The 18,730-nt window shown below is 40.2% G+C and overlaps 1 protein-coding gene across 1 annotated transcript in view; it reads right to left on the reverse strand.

Annotated features, from left to right (window-relative positions):
- LOC134945708 (transmembrane protease serine 9-like) overlaps positions 1–18,730 on the reverse strand; it is a 206,924-nt gene that overhangs the window by 58,038 nt on the left and 130,156 nt on the right. The window lies entirely within an intron of this gene.

Here is an 18,730-nt window from a genome sequence, read left to right on the forward strand (position 1 = left end):
GCCTAACCGTAACTGTAATATCAGCTATCCATAACCTAACCACAGCCTAACCGTAACTATAATATCAGCTATCCATAACCTAACCACAGCCTAACCATAACTGTAATATCAGCTATCCATAACCTAACCACAGCCTAACCGTAACTGTAATATCAGCTATCCATAACCTAACCACAGCCTAACCGTAACTGTAATATCAGCTATCCATAACCTAACCACAGCCTAACCGTAACTGTAATATCAGCTATCCATAACCTAACCACAGCCTAACCGTAACTGTAATATCAGTGTCCATAACCTAACCACAGCCTAACCGTAACTGTAATATCAGCTATCCCTAAATGTAACCACAGCCTAACCGTAACTGTAATATCAGCTATCCATAACCTAACCACAGCCTAACCGTAACTGTAATATCAGTATCCATAACCTAACCACAGCCTAACAGTAACTGTAATATCAGCTATCCATAACCTAACCATAGCCTAACCGTAACTGTAATATCAGCTATCCCTAAATGTAATCACAGCCTAACCGTAACTGTAATATCAGCTATCCATAACCTAACCACAGCCTAACTGTAACTGTAATATCAGCTATCCATAACCTAACCACAGCCTAACTGTAACTGTAATATCAGCTATCCATAACCTAACCACAGCCTAACTGTAACTGTAATATCAGCTATCCATAACCTAACCACAGCCTAACCGTAACTGTAATATCAGCTATCCATAACCTAACCACAGCCTAACCGTAACTATAATATCAGCTATCCCTAAATGTAACCACAGCCTAACCGTAACTGTAATATCCGCTATCCCTAAATGTAACCACAGCCTAACCGTAACTGTAATATCAGCTATCCATAACCTAACCACAGCCTAACCGTAACTGTAATATCAGCTATCCATAACCTAACCACAGCCTAACCGTAACTGTAATATCAGCTATCCATAACCTAACCACAGCCTAACCGTAACTGTAATATGAGTATCCATAACCTAACCACAGCCTAACCGTAACTATAATATCAGCTATCCCTAAATGTAACCACAGCCTAACCGTAACTGTAATATCAGCTATCCCTAAATGTAACCACAGCCTAACCGTAACTGTAATATCAGCTATCCATAACCTAACCACAGCCTAACCGTAACTATAATATCAGCTATCCCTAAACCTAACCACAGCCTAACCGTAACTGTAATATCAGCTATCCATAAACCTAACCACAGCCTAACCGTAACTATAATATCAGCTATCCATAACCTAACCACAGCCTAACCGTAACTGTAATATCAGCTTTCCCTAAACCTAACCACAGCCTAACCGTAACTGTAATATCAGCTATCCATAACCTAACCACAGCCTAACCGTAACTGTAATGTCAGCTATCCCTAAATGTAACCACAGCCTAACCGTAACTGTAATATCAGCTATCCCTAAATGTAACCACAGCCTAACCGTAACTGTAATATCAGCTATCCATAACCTAACCACAGCCTAACCGTAACTATAATATCAGCTATCCCTAAATGTAACCACAGCCTAACCGTACCTGTAATATCTGCTATCCATAACCTAACCACAGCCTAACCGTAACTATAATATCAGCTATCCCTAAATGTAACCACAGCCTAACCGTAACTGTAATATCCGCTATCCCTAAATGTAACCACAGCCTAACCGTAACTGTAATATCAGCTATCCATAACCTAACCACAGCCTAACCGTAACTGTAATATCAGCTATCCATAACCTAACCACAGCCTAACCGTAACTGTAATATCAGCTATCCATAACCTAACCACAGCCTAACCGTAACTGTAATATGAGTATCCATAACCTAACCACAGCCTAACCGTAACTATAATATCAGCTATCCCTAAATGTAACCACAGCCTAACCGTAACTGTAATATCAGCTATCCCTAAATGTAACCACAGCCTAACCGTAACTGTAATATCAGCTATCCATAACCTAACCACAGCCTAACCGTAACTATAATATCAGCTATCCCTAAACCTAACCACAGCCTAACCGTAACTGTAATATCAGCTATCCATAAACCTAACCACAGCCTAACCGTAACTATAATATCAGCTATCCATAACCTAACCACAGCCTAACCGTAACTGTAATATCAGCTATCCATAACCTAACCACAGCCTAACGGTAACTGTAATATCAGCTATCCATAAACTAACCACAGCCTAACGGTAACTGTAATATCAGCTATCCATAACCTAACCACAGCCTAACCGTAACTGTAATATGAGTATCCATAACCTAACCACAGCCTAACCGTAACTATAATATCAGCTATCCCTAAATGTAACCACAGCCTAACCGTAACTGTAATATCAGCTATCCCTAAATGTAACCACAGCCTAACCGTAACTGTAATATCAGCTATCCATAACCTAACCACAGCCTAACCGTAACTATAATATCAGCTATCCATAACCTAACCACAGCCTAACCATAACTGTAATATCAGCTATCCATAACCTAACCACAGCCTAACCGTAACTGTAATATCAGCTATCCATAACCTAACCACAGCCTAACCGTAACTGTAATATCAGCTATCCATAACCTAACCACAGCCTAACCGTAACTGTAATATCAGCTATCCATAACCTAACCACAGCCTAACCGTAACTGTAATATCAGTGTCCATAACCTAACCACAGCCTAACCGTAACTGTAATATCAGCTATCCCTAAATGTAACCACAGCCTAACCGTAACTGTAATATCAGCTATCCATAACCTAACCACAGCCTAACCGTAACTGTAATATCAGTATCCATAACCTAACCACAGCCTAACAGTAACTGTAATATCAGCTATCCATAACCTAACCATAGCCTAACCGTAACTGTAATATCAGCTATCCCTAAATGTAATCACAGCCTAACCGTAACTGTAATATCAGCTATCCATAACCTAACCACAGCCTAACTGTAACTGTAATATCAGCTATCCATAACCTAACCACAGCCTAACTGTAACTGTAATATCAGCTATCCATAACCTAACCACAGCCTAACCGTAACTGTAATATCAGCTATCCATAACCTAACCACAGCCTAACCGTAACTGTAATATCAGCTATCCATAACCTAACCACAGCCTAACCGTAACTATAATATCAGCTATCCCTAAATGTAACCACAGCCTAACCGTAACTGTAATATCCCCTATCCCTAAATGTAACCACAGCCTAACCGTAACTGTAATATCAGCTATCCATAACCTAACCACAGCCTAACCGTAACTGTAATATCAGCTATCCATAACCTAACCACAGCCTAACCGTAACTGTAATATCAGCTATCCATAACCTAACCACAGCCTAACCGTAACTGTAATATGAGTATCCATAACCTAACCACAGCCTAACCGTAACTATAATATCAGCTATCCCTAAATGTAACCACAGCCTAACCGTAACTGTAATATCAGCTATCCCTAAATGTAACCACAGCCTAACCGTAACTGTAATATCAGCTATCCATAACCTAACCACAGCCTAACCGTAACTATAATATCAGCTATTCCTAAACCTAACCACAGCCTAACCGTAACTGTAATATCAGCTATCCATAAACCTAACCACAGCCTAACCGTAACTATAATATCAGCTATCCATAACCTAACCACAGCCTAACCGTAACTGTAATATCAGCTTTCCCTAAACCTAACCACAGCCTAACCGTAACTGTAATATCAGCTATCCATAACCTAACCACAGCCTAACCGTAACTGTAATGTCAGCTATCCCTAAATGTAACCACAGCCTAACCGTAACTGTAATATCAGCTATCCCTAAATGTAACCACAGCCTAACCGTAACTGTAATATCAGCTATCCATAACCTAACCACAGCCTAACCGTAACTATAATATCAGCTATCCCTAAATGTAACCACAGCCTAACCGTACCTGTAATATCTGCTATCCATAACCTAACCACAGCCTAACCGTAACTATAATATCAGCTATCCCTAAATGTAACCACAGCCTAACCGTAACTGTAATATCCGCTATCCATAAACCTAACCACAGCCTAACCGTAACTATAATATCAGCTATCCATAACCTAACCACAGCCTAACCGTAACTGTAATATCAGCTTTCCCTAAACCTAACCACAGCCTAACCGTAACTGTAATATCAGCTATCCATAACCTAACCACAGCCTAACCGTAACTGTAATGTCAGCTATCCCTAAATGTAACCACAGCCTAACCGTAACTGTAATATCAGCTATCCCTAAATGTAACCACAGCCTAACCGTAACTGTAATATCAGCTATCCATAACCTAACCACAGCCTAACCGTAACTATAATATCAGCTATCCCTAAATGTAACCACAGCCTAACCGTACCTGTAATATCTGCTATCCATAACCTAACCACAGCCTAACCGTAACTATAATATCAGCTATCCCTAAATGTAACCACAGCCTAACCGTAACTGTAATATCCGCTATCCCTAAATGTAACCACAGCCTAACCGTAACTGTAATATCAGCTATCCATAACCTAACCACAGCCTAACCGTAACTGTAATATCAGCTATCCATAACCTAACCACAGCCTAACCGTAACTGTAATATCAGCTATCCATAACCTAACCACAGCCTAACCGTAACTGTAATATGAGTATCCATAACCTAACCACAGCCTAACCGTAACTATAATATCAGCTATCCCTAAATGTAACCACAGCCTAACCGTAACTGTAATATCAGCTATCCCTAAATGTAACCACAGCCTAACCGTAACTGTAATATCAGCTATCCATAACCTAACCACAGCCTAACCGTAACTATAATATCAGCTATCCCTAAACCTAACCACAGCCTAACCGTAACTGTAATATCAGCTATCCATAAACCTAACCACAGCCTAACCGTAACTATAATATCAGCTATCCATAACCTAACCACAGCCTAACCGTAACTGTAATATCAGCTATCCATAACCTAACCACAGCCTAACGGTAACTGTAATATCAGCTATCCATAAACTAACCACAGCCTAACGGTAACTGTAATATCAGCTATCCATAACCTAACCACAGCCTAACCGTAACTGTAATATGAGTATCCATAACCTAACCACAGCCTAACCGTAACTATAATATCAGCTATCCCTAAATGTAACCACAGCCTAACCGTAACTGTAATATCAGCTATCCATAACCTAACCACAGCCTAACCGTAACTGTAATATCAGTATCCATAACCTAACCACAGCCTAACAGTAACTGTAATATCAGCTATCCATAACCTAACCATAGCCTAACCGTAACTGTAATATCAGCTATCCCTAAATGTAATCACAGCCTAACCGTAACTGTAATATCAGCTATCCATAACCTAACCACAGCCTAACTGTAACTGTAATATCAGCTATCCATAACCTAACCACAGCCTAACTGTAACTGTAATATCAGCTATCCATAACCTAACCACAGCCTAACCGTAACTGTAATATCAGCTATCCATAACCTAACCACAGCCTAACCGTAACTGTAATATCAGCTATCCATAACCTAACCACAGCCTAACCGTAACTATAATATCAGCTATCCCTAAATGTAACCACAGCCTAACCGTAACTGTAATATCCGCTATCCCTAAATGTAACCACAGCCTAACCGTAACTGTAATATCAGCTATCCATAACCTAACCACAGCCTAACCGTAACTGTAATATCAGCTATCCATAACCTAACCACAGCCTAACCGTAACTGTAATATCAGCTATCCATAACCTAACCACAGCCTAACCGTAACTGTAATATGAGTATCCATAACCTAACCACAGCCTAACCGTAACTATAATATCAGCTATCCCTAAATGTAACCACAGCCTAACCGTAACTGTAATATCAGCTATCCCTAAATGTAACCACAGCCTAACCGTAACTGTAATATCAGCTATCCATAACCTAACCACAGCCTAACCGTAACTATAATATCAGCTATCCCTAAACCTAACCACAGCCTAACCGTAACTGTAATATCAGCTATCCATAAACCTAACCACAGCCTAACCGTAACTATAATATCAGCTATCCATAACCTAACCACAGCCTAACCGTAACTGTAATATCAGCTTTCCCTAAACCTAACCACAGCCTAACCGTAACTGTAATATCAGCTATCCATAACCTAACCACAGCCTAACCGTAACTGTAATGTCAGCTATCCCTAAATGTAACCACAGCCTAACCGTAACTGTAATATCAGCTATCCCTAAATGTAACCACAGCCTAACCGTAACTGTAATATCAGCTATCCATAACCTAACCACAGCCTAACCGTAACTATAATATCAGCTATCCCTAAATGTAACCACAGCCTAACCGTACCTGTAATATCTGCTATCCATAACCTAACCACAGCCTAACCGTAACTATAATATCAGCTATCCCTAAATGTAACCACAGCCTAACCGTAACTGTAATATCAGCTATCCATAACCTAACCACAGGCTAACCGTAACTGTAATATCAGCTATCCTAACCTAACCACAGCCTAACGGTAACTGTAATATCAGCTATCCATAAACTAACCACAGCCTAACGGTAACTGTAATATCAGCTATCCATAACCTAACCACAGCCTAACCGTAACTGTAATATGAGTATCCATAACCTAACCACAGCCTAACCGTAACTATAATATCAGCTATCCCTAAATGTAACCACAGCCTAACCGTAACTGTAATATCAGCTATCCCTAAATGTAACCACAGCCTAACCGTAACTGTAATATCAGCTATCCATAACCTAACCACAGCCTAACCGTAACTATAATATCAGCTATCCATAACCTAACCACAGCCTAACCATAACTGTAATATCAGCTATCCATAACCTAACCACAGCCTAACCGTAACTGTAATATCAGCTATCCATAACCTAACCACAGCCTAACCGTAACTGTAATATCAGCTATCCATAACCTAACCACAGCCTAACCGTAACTGTAATATCAGCTATCCATAACCTAACCACAGCCTAACCGTAACTGTAATATCAGTGTCCATAACCTAACCACAGCCTAACCGTAACTGTAATATCAGCTATCCCTAAATGTAACCACAGCCTAACCGTAACTGTAATATCAGCTATCCATAACCTAACCACAGCCTAACCGTAACTGTAATATCAGTATCCATAACCTAACCACAGCCTAACAGTAACTGTAATATCAGCTATCCATAACCTAACCATAGCCTAACCGTAACTGTAATATCAGCTATCCCTAAATGTAATCACAGCCTAACCGTAACTGTAATATCAGCTATCCATAACCTAACCACAGCCTAACCGTAACTGTAATATCAGCTATCCATAACCTAACCACAGCCTAACTGTAACTGTAATATCAGCTATCCATAACCTAACCACAGCCTAACCGTAACTGTAATATCAGCTATCCATAACCTAACCACAGCCTAACCGTAACTGTAATATCAGCTATCCATAACCTAACCACAGCCTAACCGTAACTATAATATCAGCTATCCCTAAATGTAACCACAGCCTAACCGTAACTGTAATATCCGCTATCCCTAAATGTAACCACAGCCTAACCGTAACTGTAATATCAGCTATCCATAACCTAACCACAGCCTAACCGTAACTGTAATATCAGCTATCCATAACCTAACCACAGCCTAACCGTAACTGTAATATCAGCTATCCATAACCTAACCACAGCCTAACCGTAACTGTAATATGAGTATCCATAACCTAACCACAGCCTAACCGTAACTATAATATCAGCTATCCCTAAATGTAACCACAGCCTAACCGTAACTGTAATATCAGCTATCCCTAAATGTAACCACAGCCTAACCGTAACTGTAATATCAGCTATCCATAACCTAACCACAGCCTAACCGTAACTATAATATCAGCTATCCCTAAACCTAACCACAGCCTAACCGTAACTGTAATATCAGCTATCCATAAACCTAACCACAGCCTAACCGTAACTATAATATCAGCTATCCATAACCTAACCACAGCCTAACCGTAACTGTAATATCAGCTTTCCCTAAACCTAACCACAGCCTAACCGTAACTGTAATATCAGCTATCCATAACCTAACCACAGCCTAACCGTAACTGTAATGTCAGCTATCCCTAAATGTAACCACAGCCTAACCGTAACTGTAATATCAGCTATCCCTAAATGTAACCACAGCCTAACCGTAACTGTAATATCAGCTATCCATAACCTAACCACAGCCTAACCGTAACTATAATATCAGCTATCCCTAAATGTAACCACAGCCTAACCGTACCTGTAATATCTGCTATCCATAACCTAACCACAGCCTAACCGTAACTATAATATCAGCTATCCCTAAATGTAACCACAGCCTAACCGTAACTGTAATATCAGCTATCCATAACCTAACCACAGGCTAACCGTAACTGTAATATCAGCTATCCTAACCTAACCACAGCCTAACCGTAACTGTAATATCAGCTATCCATAACCTAACCACAGCCTAACCGTAACTGTAATATCAGTATCCGTAACCTAACCACAGCCTAACCGTAACTGTAATATCAGCTATCCTTAACCTAACCACAGCCTAACCGTAACTGTAATATCAGCTATCCATAACCTAACCACAGCCTAACCGTAACTGTAATATCAGCTATCCATAACCTAACCACAGCCTAACCGTAACTGTAATATCAGCTATCCATAACCTAACCACAGCCTAACCGTAACTATAATATCAGTATCCATAACCTAACCACAGCCTAACCGTAACTGTAATATCAGCTATCCATAACCTAACCACAGCCTAACCGTAACTGTAATATCAGTATCCATAACCTAACCACAGCCTAACCGTAACTGTAATATCAGCTATCCATTACCTAACCACAGCCTAACCGTAACTGTAATATCAGCTATCCATTACCTAACCACAGCCTAACCGTAACTGTAATATCAGCTATCCATAACCTAACCACAGCCTAACCGTAACTGTAATATCAGCTATCCATAACCTAACCACAGCCTAACCGTAACTGTAATATTAGCTATTCATAACCTAACCACAGCCTAACCGTAACTATAATATCAGTGTCCATAGCCTAACCGTAACTGTAATATCAGCTATCCATAACCTAACCACAGCCTAACCGTAACTGTAATATCAGTGTCCATAACCTAACCACAGCCTAACCGTAACTGTAATATCAGCTATCCATAACCTAACCACAGCCTAACCGTAACTGTAATATCAGCTATCCATAACCTGACCACAGCCTAACCGTAACTGTAATATCAGCTATCCATAACCTAACCACAGCCTAACCGTAACTGTAATATCAGCTATCCATAACCTAACCACAGCCTAACCGTAACTGTAATATCAGCTATCCCTAAATGTAACCACAGCCTAACCGTAACTGTAATATCAGCTATCCATAACCTAACCACAGCCTAACCGTAACTGTAATATCAGCTATCCATAACCTAACCACAGCCTAACCGTAACTGTAATATCAGCTATCCATAACCTAACCACAGCCTAACCGTAACTGTAATATCAGCTATCCATAACCTAACCACAGCCTAACCATAACTGTAATATCAGCTATCCATAACCTAACCACAGCCTAACCGTAACTGTAATATCAGCTATCCATAACCTAACCACAGCCTAACCGTAACTGTAATATCAGCTATCCATAACCTAACCACAGCCTAACCGTAACTGTAATATCAGTATCCATAACCTAACCACAGCCTAACCGTAACTGTAATATCAGTGTCCATAACCTAACCACAGCCTAACCGTAACTGTAATATCAGCTATCCCTAAATGTAACCACAGCCTAACCGTAACTGTAATATCAGCTATCCATAACCTAACCACAGCCTAACCGTAACTGTAATATCAGTATCCATAACCTAACCACAGCCTAACAGTAACTGTAATATCAGCTATCCATAACCTAACCATAGCCTAACCGTAACTGTAATATCAGCTATCCCTAAATGTAATCACAGCCTAACCGTAACTGTAATATCAGCTATCCATAACCTAACCACAGCCTAACTGTAACTGTAATATCAGCTATCCATAACCTAACCACAGCCTAACCGTAACTGTAATATCAGCTATCCATAACCTAACCACAGCCTAACCGTAACTGTAATATCAGCTATCCATAACCTAACCACAGCCTAACCGTAACTGTAATATCAGCTATCCATAACCTAACCACAGCCTAACCGTAACTATAATATCAGCTATCCCTAAATGTAACCACAGCCTAACCGTAACTGTAATATCAGCTATCCCTAAATGTAACCACAGCCTAACCGTAACTGTAATATCAGCTATCCATAACCTAACCACAGCCTAACCGTAACTGTAATATCAGCTATCCATAACCTAACCACAGCCTAACCGTAACTGTAATATCAGCTATCCATAACCTAACCACAGCCTAACCGTAACTGTAATATGAGTATCCATAACCTAACCACAGCCTAACCGTAACTATAATATCAGCTATCCCTAAATGTAACCACAGCCTAACCGTAACTGTAATATCAGCTATCCCTAAATGTAACCACAGCCTAACCGTAACTGTAATATCAGCTATCCATAACCTAACCACAGCCTAACCGTAACTATAATATCAGCTATCCCTAAACCTAACCACAGCCTAACCGTAACTGTAATATCAGCTATCCATAAACCTAACCACAGCCTAACCGTAACTATAATATCAGCTATCCATAACCTAACCACAGCCTAACCGTAACTGTAATATCAGCTTTCCCTAAACCTAACCACAGCCTAACCGTAACTGTAATATCAGCTATCCATAACCTAACCACAGCCTAACCGTAACTGTAATGTCAGCTATCCCTAAATGTAACCACAGCCTAACCGTAACTGTAATATCAGCTATCCCTAAATTTAACCACAGCCTAACCGTAACTGTAATATCAGCTATCCATAACCTAACCACAGCCTAACCGTAACTATAATATCAGCTATCCCTAAATGTAACCACAGCCTAACCGTACCTGTAATATCTGCTATCCATAACCTAACCACAGCCTAACCGTAACTATAATATCAGCTATCCCTAAATGTAACCACAGCCTAACCGTAACTGTAATATCAGCTATCCATAACCTAACCACAGGCTAACCGTAACTGTAATATCAGCTATCCATAACCTAACCACAGCCTAACCGTAACTGTAATATCAGCTATCCATAACCTAACCACAGCCTAACCGTAACTGTAATATCAGTATCCGTAACCTAACCACAGCCTAACCGTAACTGTAATATCAGCTATCCATAACCTAACCACAGCCTAACCGTAACTGTAATATCAGCTATCCATAACCTAACCACAGCCTAACCGTAACTGTAATATCAGCTATCCATAACCTAACCACAGCCTAACCGTAACTGTAATATCAGCTATCCATAACCTAACCACAGCCTAACCGTAACTATAATATCAGTATCCATAACCTAACCACAGCCTAACCGTAACTGTAATATCAGCTATCCATAACCTAACCACAGCCTAACCGTAACTGTAATATCAGTATCCATAACCTAACCACAGCCTAACCGTAACTATAATATCAGTATCCATAACCTAACCACAGCCTAACCATAACTGTAATATCAGCTATCCATAACCTAACCACAGCCTAACCGTAACTGTAATATCAGCTATCCATACCCTAACCACAGCCTAACCGTAACTGTAATATCAGCTATCCATAACCTAACCACAGCCTAACCGTAACTGTAATATCAGCTATCCATAACCTAGCCATAGCCTAACCGTAACTGTAATATCAGCTATCCCTAAATGTAACCACAGCCTAACCGTAACTGTAATATCAGCTATCCATAACCTAACCACAGCCTAACCGTAACTGTAATATCAGCTATCCATAACCTAACCACAGCCTAACCGTAACTGTAATATCAGCTATCCATAACCTAACCACAGCCTAACCATAACTGTAATATCAGCTATCCATAACCTAACCACAGCCTAACCGTAACTGTAATATCAGCTATCCATAACCTAACCACAGCCTAACCGTAACTGTAATATCAGTATCCATAACCTAACCACAGCCTAACCGTAACTGTAATATCAGTATCCATAACCTAACCACAGCCTAACCGTAACTGTAATATCAGCTATCCATAACCTAACCACAGCCTAACCGTAACTGTAATATCAGCTATCCATAACCTAGCCATAGCCTAACCGTAACTGTAATATCAGCTATCCCTAAATGTAACCACAGCCTAACCGTAACTGTAATATCAGCTATCCATTACCTAACCACAGCCTAACCGTAACTGTAATATCAGCTATCCATAACCTAACCACAGCCTAACCGTAACTGTAATATCAGTATCCATAACCTAACCACAGCCTAACCGTAACTGTAATATCAGTATCCATAACCTAACCACAGCCTAACCGTAACTGTAATATCAGCTATCCATAACCTAACCACAGCCTAACCGTAACTGTAATATCAGCTATCCATAACCTAACCACAGCCTAACCGTAACTGTAATATCAGCTATCCATAACCTAATCACAGCCTAACCGTAACTATAATATCAGCTATCCCTAAATGTAACCACAGCCTAACCGTAACTGTAATATCAGCTATCCCTAAATGTAACCACAGCCTAACCGTAACTGTAATATCAGCTATCCATAACCTAACCACAGCCTAACCGTAACTGTAATATCAGCTATCCATAACCTAACCACAGCCTAACCGTAACTGTAATATCAGCTATCCATAACCTAACCACAGCCTAACCGTAACTGTAATATGAGTATCCATAACCTAACCACAGCCTAACCGTAACTATAATATCAGCTATCCCTAAATGTAACCACAGCCTAACCGTAACTGTAATATCAGCTATCCCTAAATGTAACCACAGCCTAACCGTAACTGTAATATCAGCTATCCATAACCTAACCACAGCCTAACCGTAACTATAATATCAGCTATCCCTAAACCTAACCACAGCCTAACCGTAACTGTAATATCAGCTATCCATAAACCTAACCACAGCCTAACCGTAACTATAATATCAGCTATCCATAACCTAACCACAGCCTAACCGTAACTGTAATATCAGCTTTCCCTAAACCTAACCACAGCCTAACCGTAACTGTAATATCAGCTATCCATAACCTAACCACAGCCTAACCGTAACTGTAATGTCAGCTATCCCTAAATGTAACCACAGCCTAACCGTAACTGTAATATCAGCTATCCCTAAATGTAACCACAGCCTAACCGTAACTGTAATATCAGCTATCCATAACCTAACCACAGCCTAACCGTAACTATAATATCAGCTATCCCTAAATGTAACCACAGCCTAACCGTACCTGTAATATCTGCTATCCATAACCTAACCACAGCCTAACCGTAACTATAATATCAGCTATCCCTAAATGTAACCACAGCCTAACCGTAACTGTAATATCAGCTATCCATAACCTAACCACAGGCTAACCGTAACTGTAATATCAGCTATCCTAACCTAACCACAGCCTAACCGTAACTGTAATATCAGCTATCCATAACCTAACCACAGCCTAACCGTAACTGTAATATCAGTATCCGTAACCTAACCACAGCCTAACCGTAACTGTAATATCAGCTATCCATAACCTAACCACAGCCTAACCGTAACTGTAATATCAGCTATCCATAACCTAACCACAGCCTAACCGTAACTATAATATCAGCTATCCCTAAATGTAACCACAGCCTAACCGTACCTGTAATATCTGCTATCCATAACCTAACCACAGCCTAACCGTAACTATAATATCAGCTATCCCTAAATGTAACCACAGCCTAACCGTAACTGTAATATCAGTATCCGTAACCTAACCACAGCCTAACCGTAACTGTAATATCAGCTATCCATAACCTAACCACAGCCTAACCGTAACTGTAATATCAGCTATCCATAACCTAACCACAGCCTAACCGTAACTGTAATATCAGCTATCCATAACCTAACCACAGCCTAACCGTAACTGTAATATCAGCTATCCATAACCTAACCACAGCCTAACCGTAACTATAATATCAGTATCCATAACCTAACCACAGCCTAACCGTAACTGTAATATCAGCTATCCATAACCTAACCACAGCCTAACCGTAACTGTAATATCAGCTATCCATAACCTAACCACAGCCTAACCGTAACTGTAATATCAGCTATCCATAACCTAACCACAGCCTAACCGTAACTGTAATATCAGCTATCCATAACCTAACCACAGCCTAACCGTAACTGTAATATCAGTGTCCATAACCTAACCACAGCCTAACCGTAACTGTAATATCAGCTATCCCTAAATGTAACCACAGCCTAACCGTAACTGTAATATCAGCTATCCATAACCTAACCACAGCCTAACCGTAACTGTAATATCAGTATCCATAACCTAACCACAGCCTAACAGTAACTGTAATATCAGCTATCCATAACCTAACCATAGCCTAACCGTAACTGTAATATCAGCTATCCCTAAATGTAATCACAGCCTAACCGTAACTGTAATATCAGCTATCCATAACCTAACCACAGCCTAACTGTAACTGTAATATCAGCTATCCATAACCTAACCACAGCCTAACCGTAACTGTAATATCAGCTATCCATAACCTAACCACAGCCTAACCGTAACTGTAATATCAGCTATCCATAACCTAACCACAGCCTAACCGTAACTGTAATATCAGCTATCCATAACCTAACCACAGCCTAACCGTAACTATAATATCAGCTATCCCTAAATGTAACCACAGCCTAACCGTAACTGTAATATCAGCTATCCCTAAATGTAACCACAGCCTAACCGTAACTGTAATATCAGCTATCCATAACCTAACCACAGCCTAACCGTAACTGTAATATCAGCTATCCATAACCTAACCACAGCCTAACCGTAACTGTAATATCAGCTATCCATAACCTAACCACAGCCTAACCGTAACTGTAATATGAGTATCCATAACCTAACCACAGCCTAACCGTAACTATAATATCAGCTATCCCTAAATGTAACCACAGCCTAACCGTAACTGTAATATCAGCTATCCCTAAATGTAACCACAGCCTAACCGTAACTGTAATATCAGCTATCCATAACCTAACCACAGCCTAACCGTAACTATAATATCAGCTATCCCTAAACCTAACCACAGCCTAACCGTAACTGTAATATCAGCTATCCATAAACCTAACCACAGCCTAACCGTAACTATAATATCAGCTATCCATAACCTAACCACAGCCTAACCGTAACTGTAATATCAGCTTTCCCTAAACCTAACCACAGCCTAACCGTAACTGTAATATCAGCTATCCATAACCTAACCACAGCCTAACCGTAACTGTAATGTCAGCTATCCCTAAATGTAACCACAGCCTAACCGTAACTGTAATATCAGCTATCCCTAAATTTAACCACAGCCTAACCGTAACTGTAATATCAGCTATCCATAACCTAACCACAGCCTAACCGTAACTATAATATCAGCTATCCCTAAATGTAACCACAGCCTAACCGTACCTGTAATATCTGCTATCCATAACCTAACCACAGCCTAACCGTAACTATAATATCAGCTATCCCTAAATGTAACCACAGCCTAACCGTAACTGTAATATCAGCTATCCATAACCTAACCACAGGCTAACCATAACTGTAATATCAGCTATCCATAACCTAACCACAGCCTAACCGTAACTGTAATATCAGCTATCCATAACCTAACCACAGCCTAACCGTAACTGTAATATCAGTATCCGTAACCTAACCACAGCCTAACCGTAACTGTAATATCAGCTATCCATAACCTAACCACAGCCTAACCGTAACTGTAATATCAGCTATCCATAACCTAACCACAGCCTAACCGTAACTGTAATATCAGCTATCCATAACCTAACCACAGCCTAACCGTAACTGTAATATCAGCTATCCATAACCTAACCACAGCCTAACCGTAACTGTAATATCAGTATCCATAACCTAACCACAGCCTAACCGTAACTGTAATATCAGCTATCCATAACCTAACCACAGCCTAACCGTAACTGTAATATCAGTATCCATAACCTAACCACAGCCTAACCGTAACTATAATATCAGTATCCATAACCTAACCACAGCCTAACCATAACTGTAATATCAGCTATCCATACCCTAACCACAGCCTAACCGTAACTGTAATATCAGCTATCCATAACCTAACCACAGCCTAACCGTAACTGTAATATCAGCTATCCATAACCTAGCCATAGCCTAACCGTAACTGTAATATCAGCTATCCCTAAATGTAACCACAGCCTAACCGTAACTGTAATATCAGCTATCCATAACCTAACCACAGCCTAACCGTAACTGTAATATCAGCTATCCATAACCTAACCACAGCCTAACCGTAACTGTAATATCAGCTATCCATAACCTAACCACAGCCTAACCATAACTGTAATATCAGCTATCCATAACCTAACCACAGCCTAACCGTAACTGTAATATCAGCTATCCATAACCTAACCACAGCCTAACCGTAACTGTAATATCAGTATCCATAACCTAACCACAGCCTAACCGTAACTGTAATATCAGTATCCATAACCTAACCACAGCCTAACCGTAACTGTAATATCAGCTATCCATAACCTAACCACAGCCTAACCGTAACTGTAATATCAGCTATCCATAACCTAGCCATAGCCTAACCGTAACTGTAATATCAGCTATCCCTAAATGTAACCACAGCCTAACCGTAACTGTAATATCAGCTATCCATTACCTAACCACAGCCTAACCGTAACTGTAATATCAGCTATCCATAACCTAACCACAGCCTAACCGTAACTGTAATATCAGTATCCATAACCTAACCACAGCCTAACCGTAACTGTAATATCAGTATCCATAACCTAACCACAGCCTAACCGTAACTGTAATATCAGCTATCCATAACCTAACCACAGCCTAACCGTAACTGTAATATCAGCTATCCATAACCTAACCACAGCCTAACCGTAACTGTAATATCAGCTATCCATAACCTAACCACAGCCTAACCGTAACTATAATATCAGCTATCCCTAAATGTAACCACAGCCTAACCGTAACTGTAATATCAGCTATCCCTAAATGTAACCACAGCCTAACCGTAACTGTAATATCAGCTATCCATAACCTAACCACAGCCTAACCGTAACTGTAATATCAGCTATCCATAACCTAACCACAGCCTAACCGTAACTGTAATATCAGCTATCCATAACCTAACCACAGCCTAACCGTAACTGTAATATGAGTATCCATAACCTAACCACAGCCTAACCGTAACTATAATATCAGCTATCCCTAAATGTAACCACAGCCTAACCGTAACTGTAATATCAGCTATCCCTAAATGTAACCACAGCCTAACCGTAACTGTAATATCAGCTATCCATAACCTAACCACAGCCTAACCGTAACTATAATATCAGCTATCCCTAAACCTAACCACAGCCTAACCGTAACTGTAATATCAGCTATCCATAAACCTAACCACAGCCTAACCGTAACTATAATATCAGCTATCCATAACCTAACCACAGCCTAACCGTAACTGTAATATCAGCTTTCCCTAAACCTAACCACAGCCTAACCGTAACTGTAATATCAGCTATCCATAACCTAACCACAGCCTAACCGTAACTGTAATGTCAGCTATCCCTAAATGTAACCACAGCCTAACCGTAACTGTAATATCAGCTATCCCTAAATGTAACCACAGCCTAACCGTAACTGTAATATCAGCTATCCATAACCTAACCACAGCCTAACCGTAACTATAATATCAGCTATCCCTAAATGTAACCACAGCCTAACCGTACCTGTAATATCTGCTATCCATAACCTAACCACAGCCTAACCGTAACTATAATATCAGCTATCCCTAAATGTAACCACAGCCTAACCGTAACTGTAATATCAGCTATCCATAACCTAACCACAGGCTAACCGTAACTGTAATATCAGCTATCCTAACCTAACCACAGCCTAACCGTAACTGTAATATCAGCTATCCATAACCTAACCACAGCCTAACCGTAACTGTAATATCAGTATCCGTAACCTAACCACAGCCTAACCGTAACTGTAATATCAGCTATCCATAACCTAACCACAGCCTAACCGTAACTGTAATATCAGCTATCCATAACCTAACCACAGCCTAACCGTAACTGTAATATCAGCTATCCATAACCTAACCACAGCCTAACCGTAACTGTAATATCAGCTATCCATAACCTAACCACAGCCTAACCGTAACTATAATATCAGTATCCATAACCTAACCACAGCCTAACCGTAACTGTAATATCAGCTATCCATAACCTAACCACAGCCTAACCGTAACTGTAATATCAGTATCCATAACCTAACCACAGCCTAACCGTAACTGTAATATCAGCTATCCATTACCTAACCACAGCCTAACCGTAACTGTAATATCAGCTATCCATTACCTAACCACAGCCTAACCGTAACTGTAATATCAGCTATCCATAACCTAACCACAGCCTAACCGTAACT

This window comes from Pseudophryne corroboree, chromosome 7, assembly GCF_028390025.1.
Source record: "Pseudophryne corroboree isolate aPseCor3 chromosome 7, aPseCor3.hap2, whole genome shotgun sequence".
Taxonomy (NCBI): Eukaryota; Metazoa; Chordata; class Amphibia; order Anura; family Myobatrachidae; genus Pseudophryne; species Pseudophryne corroboree.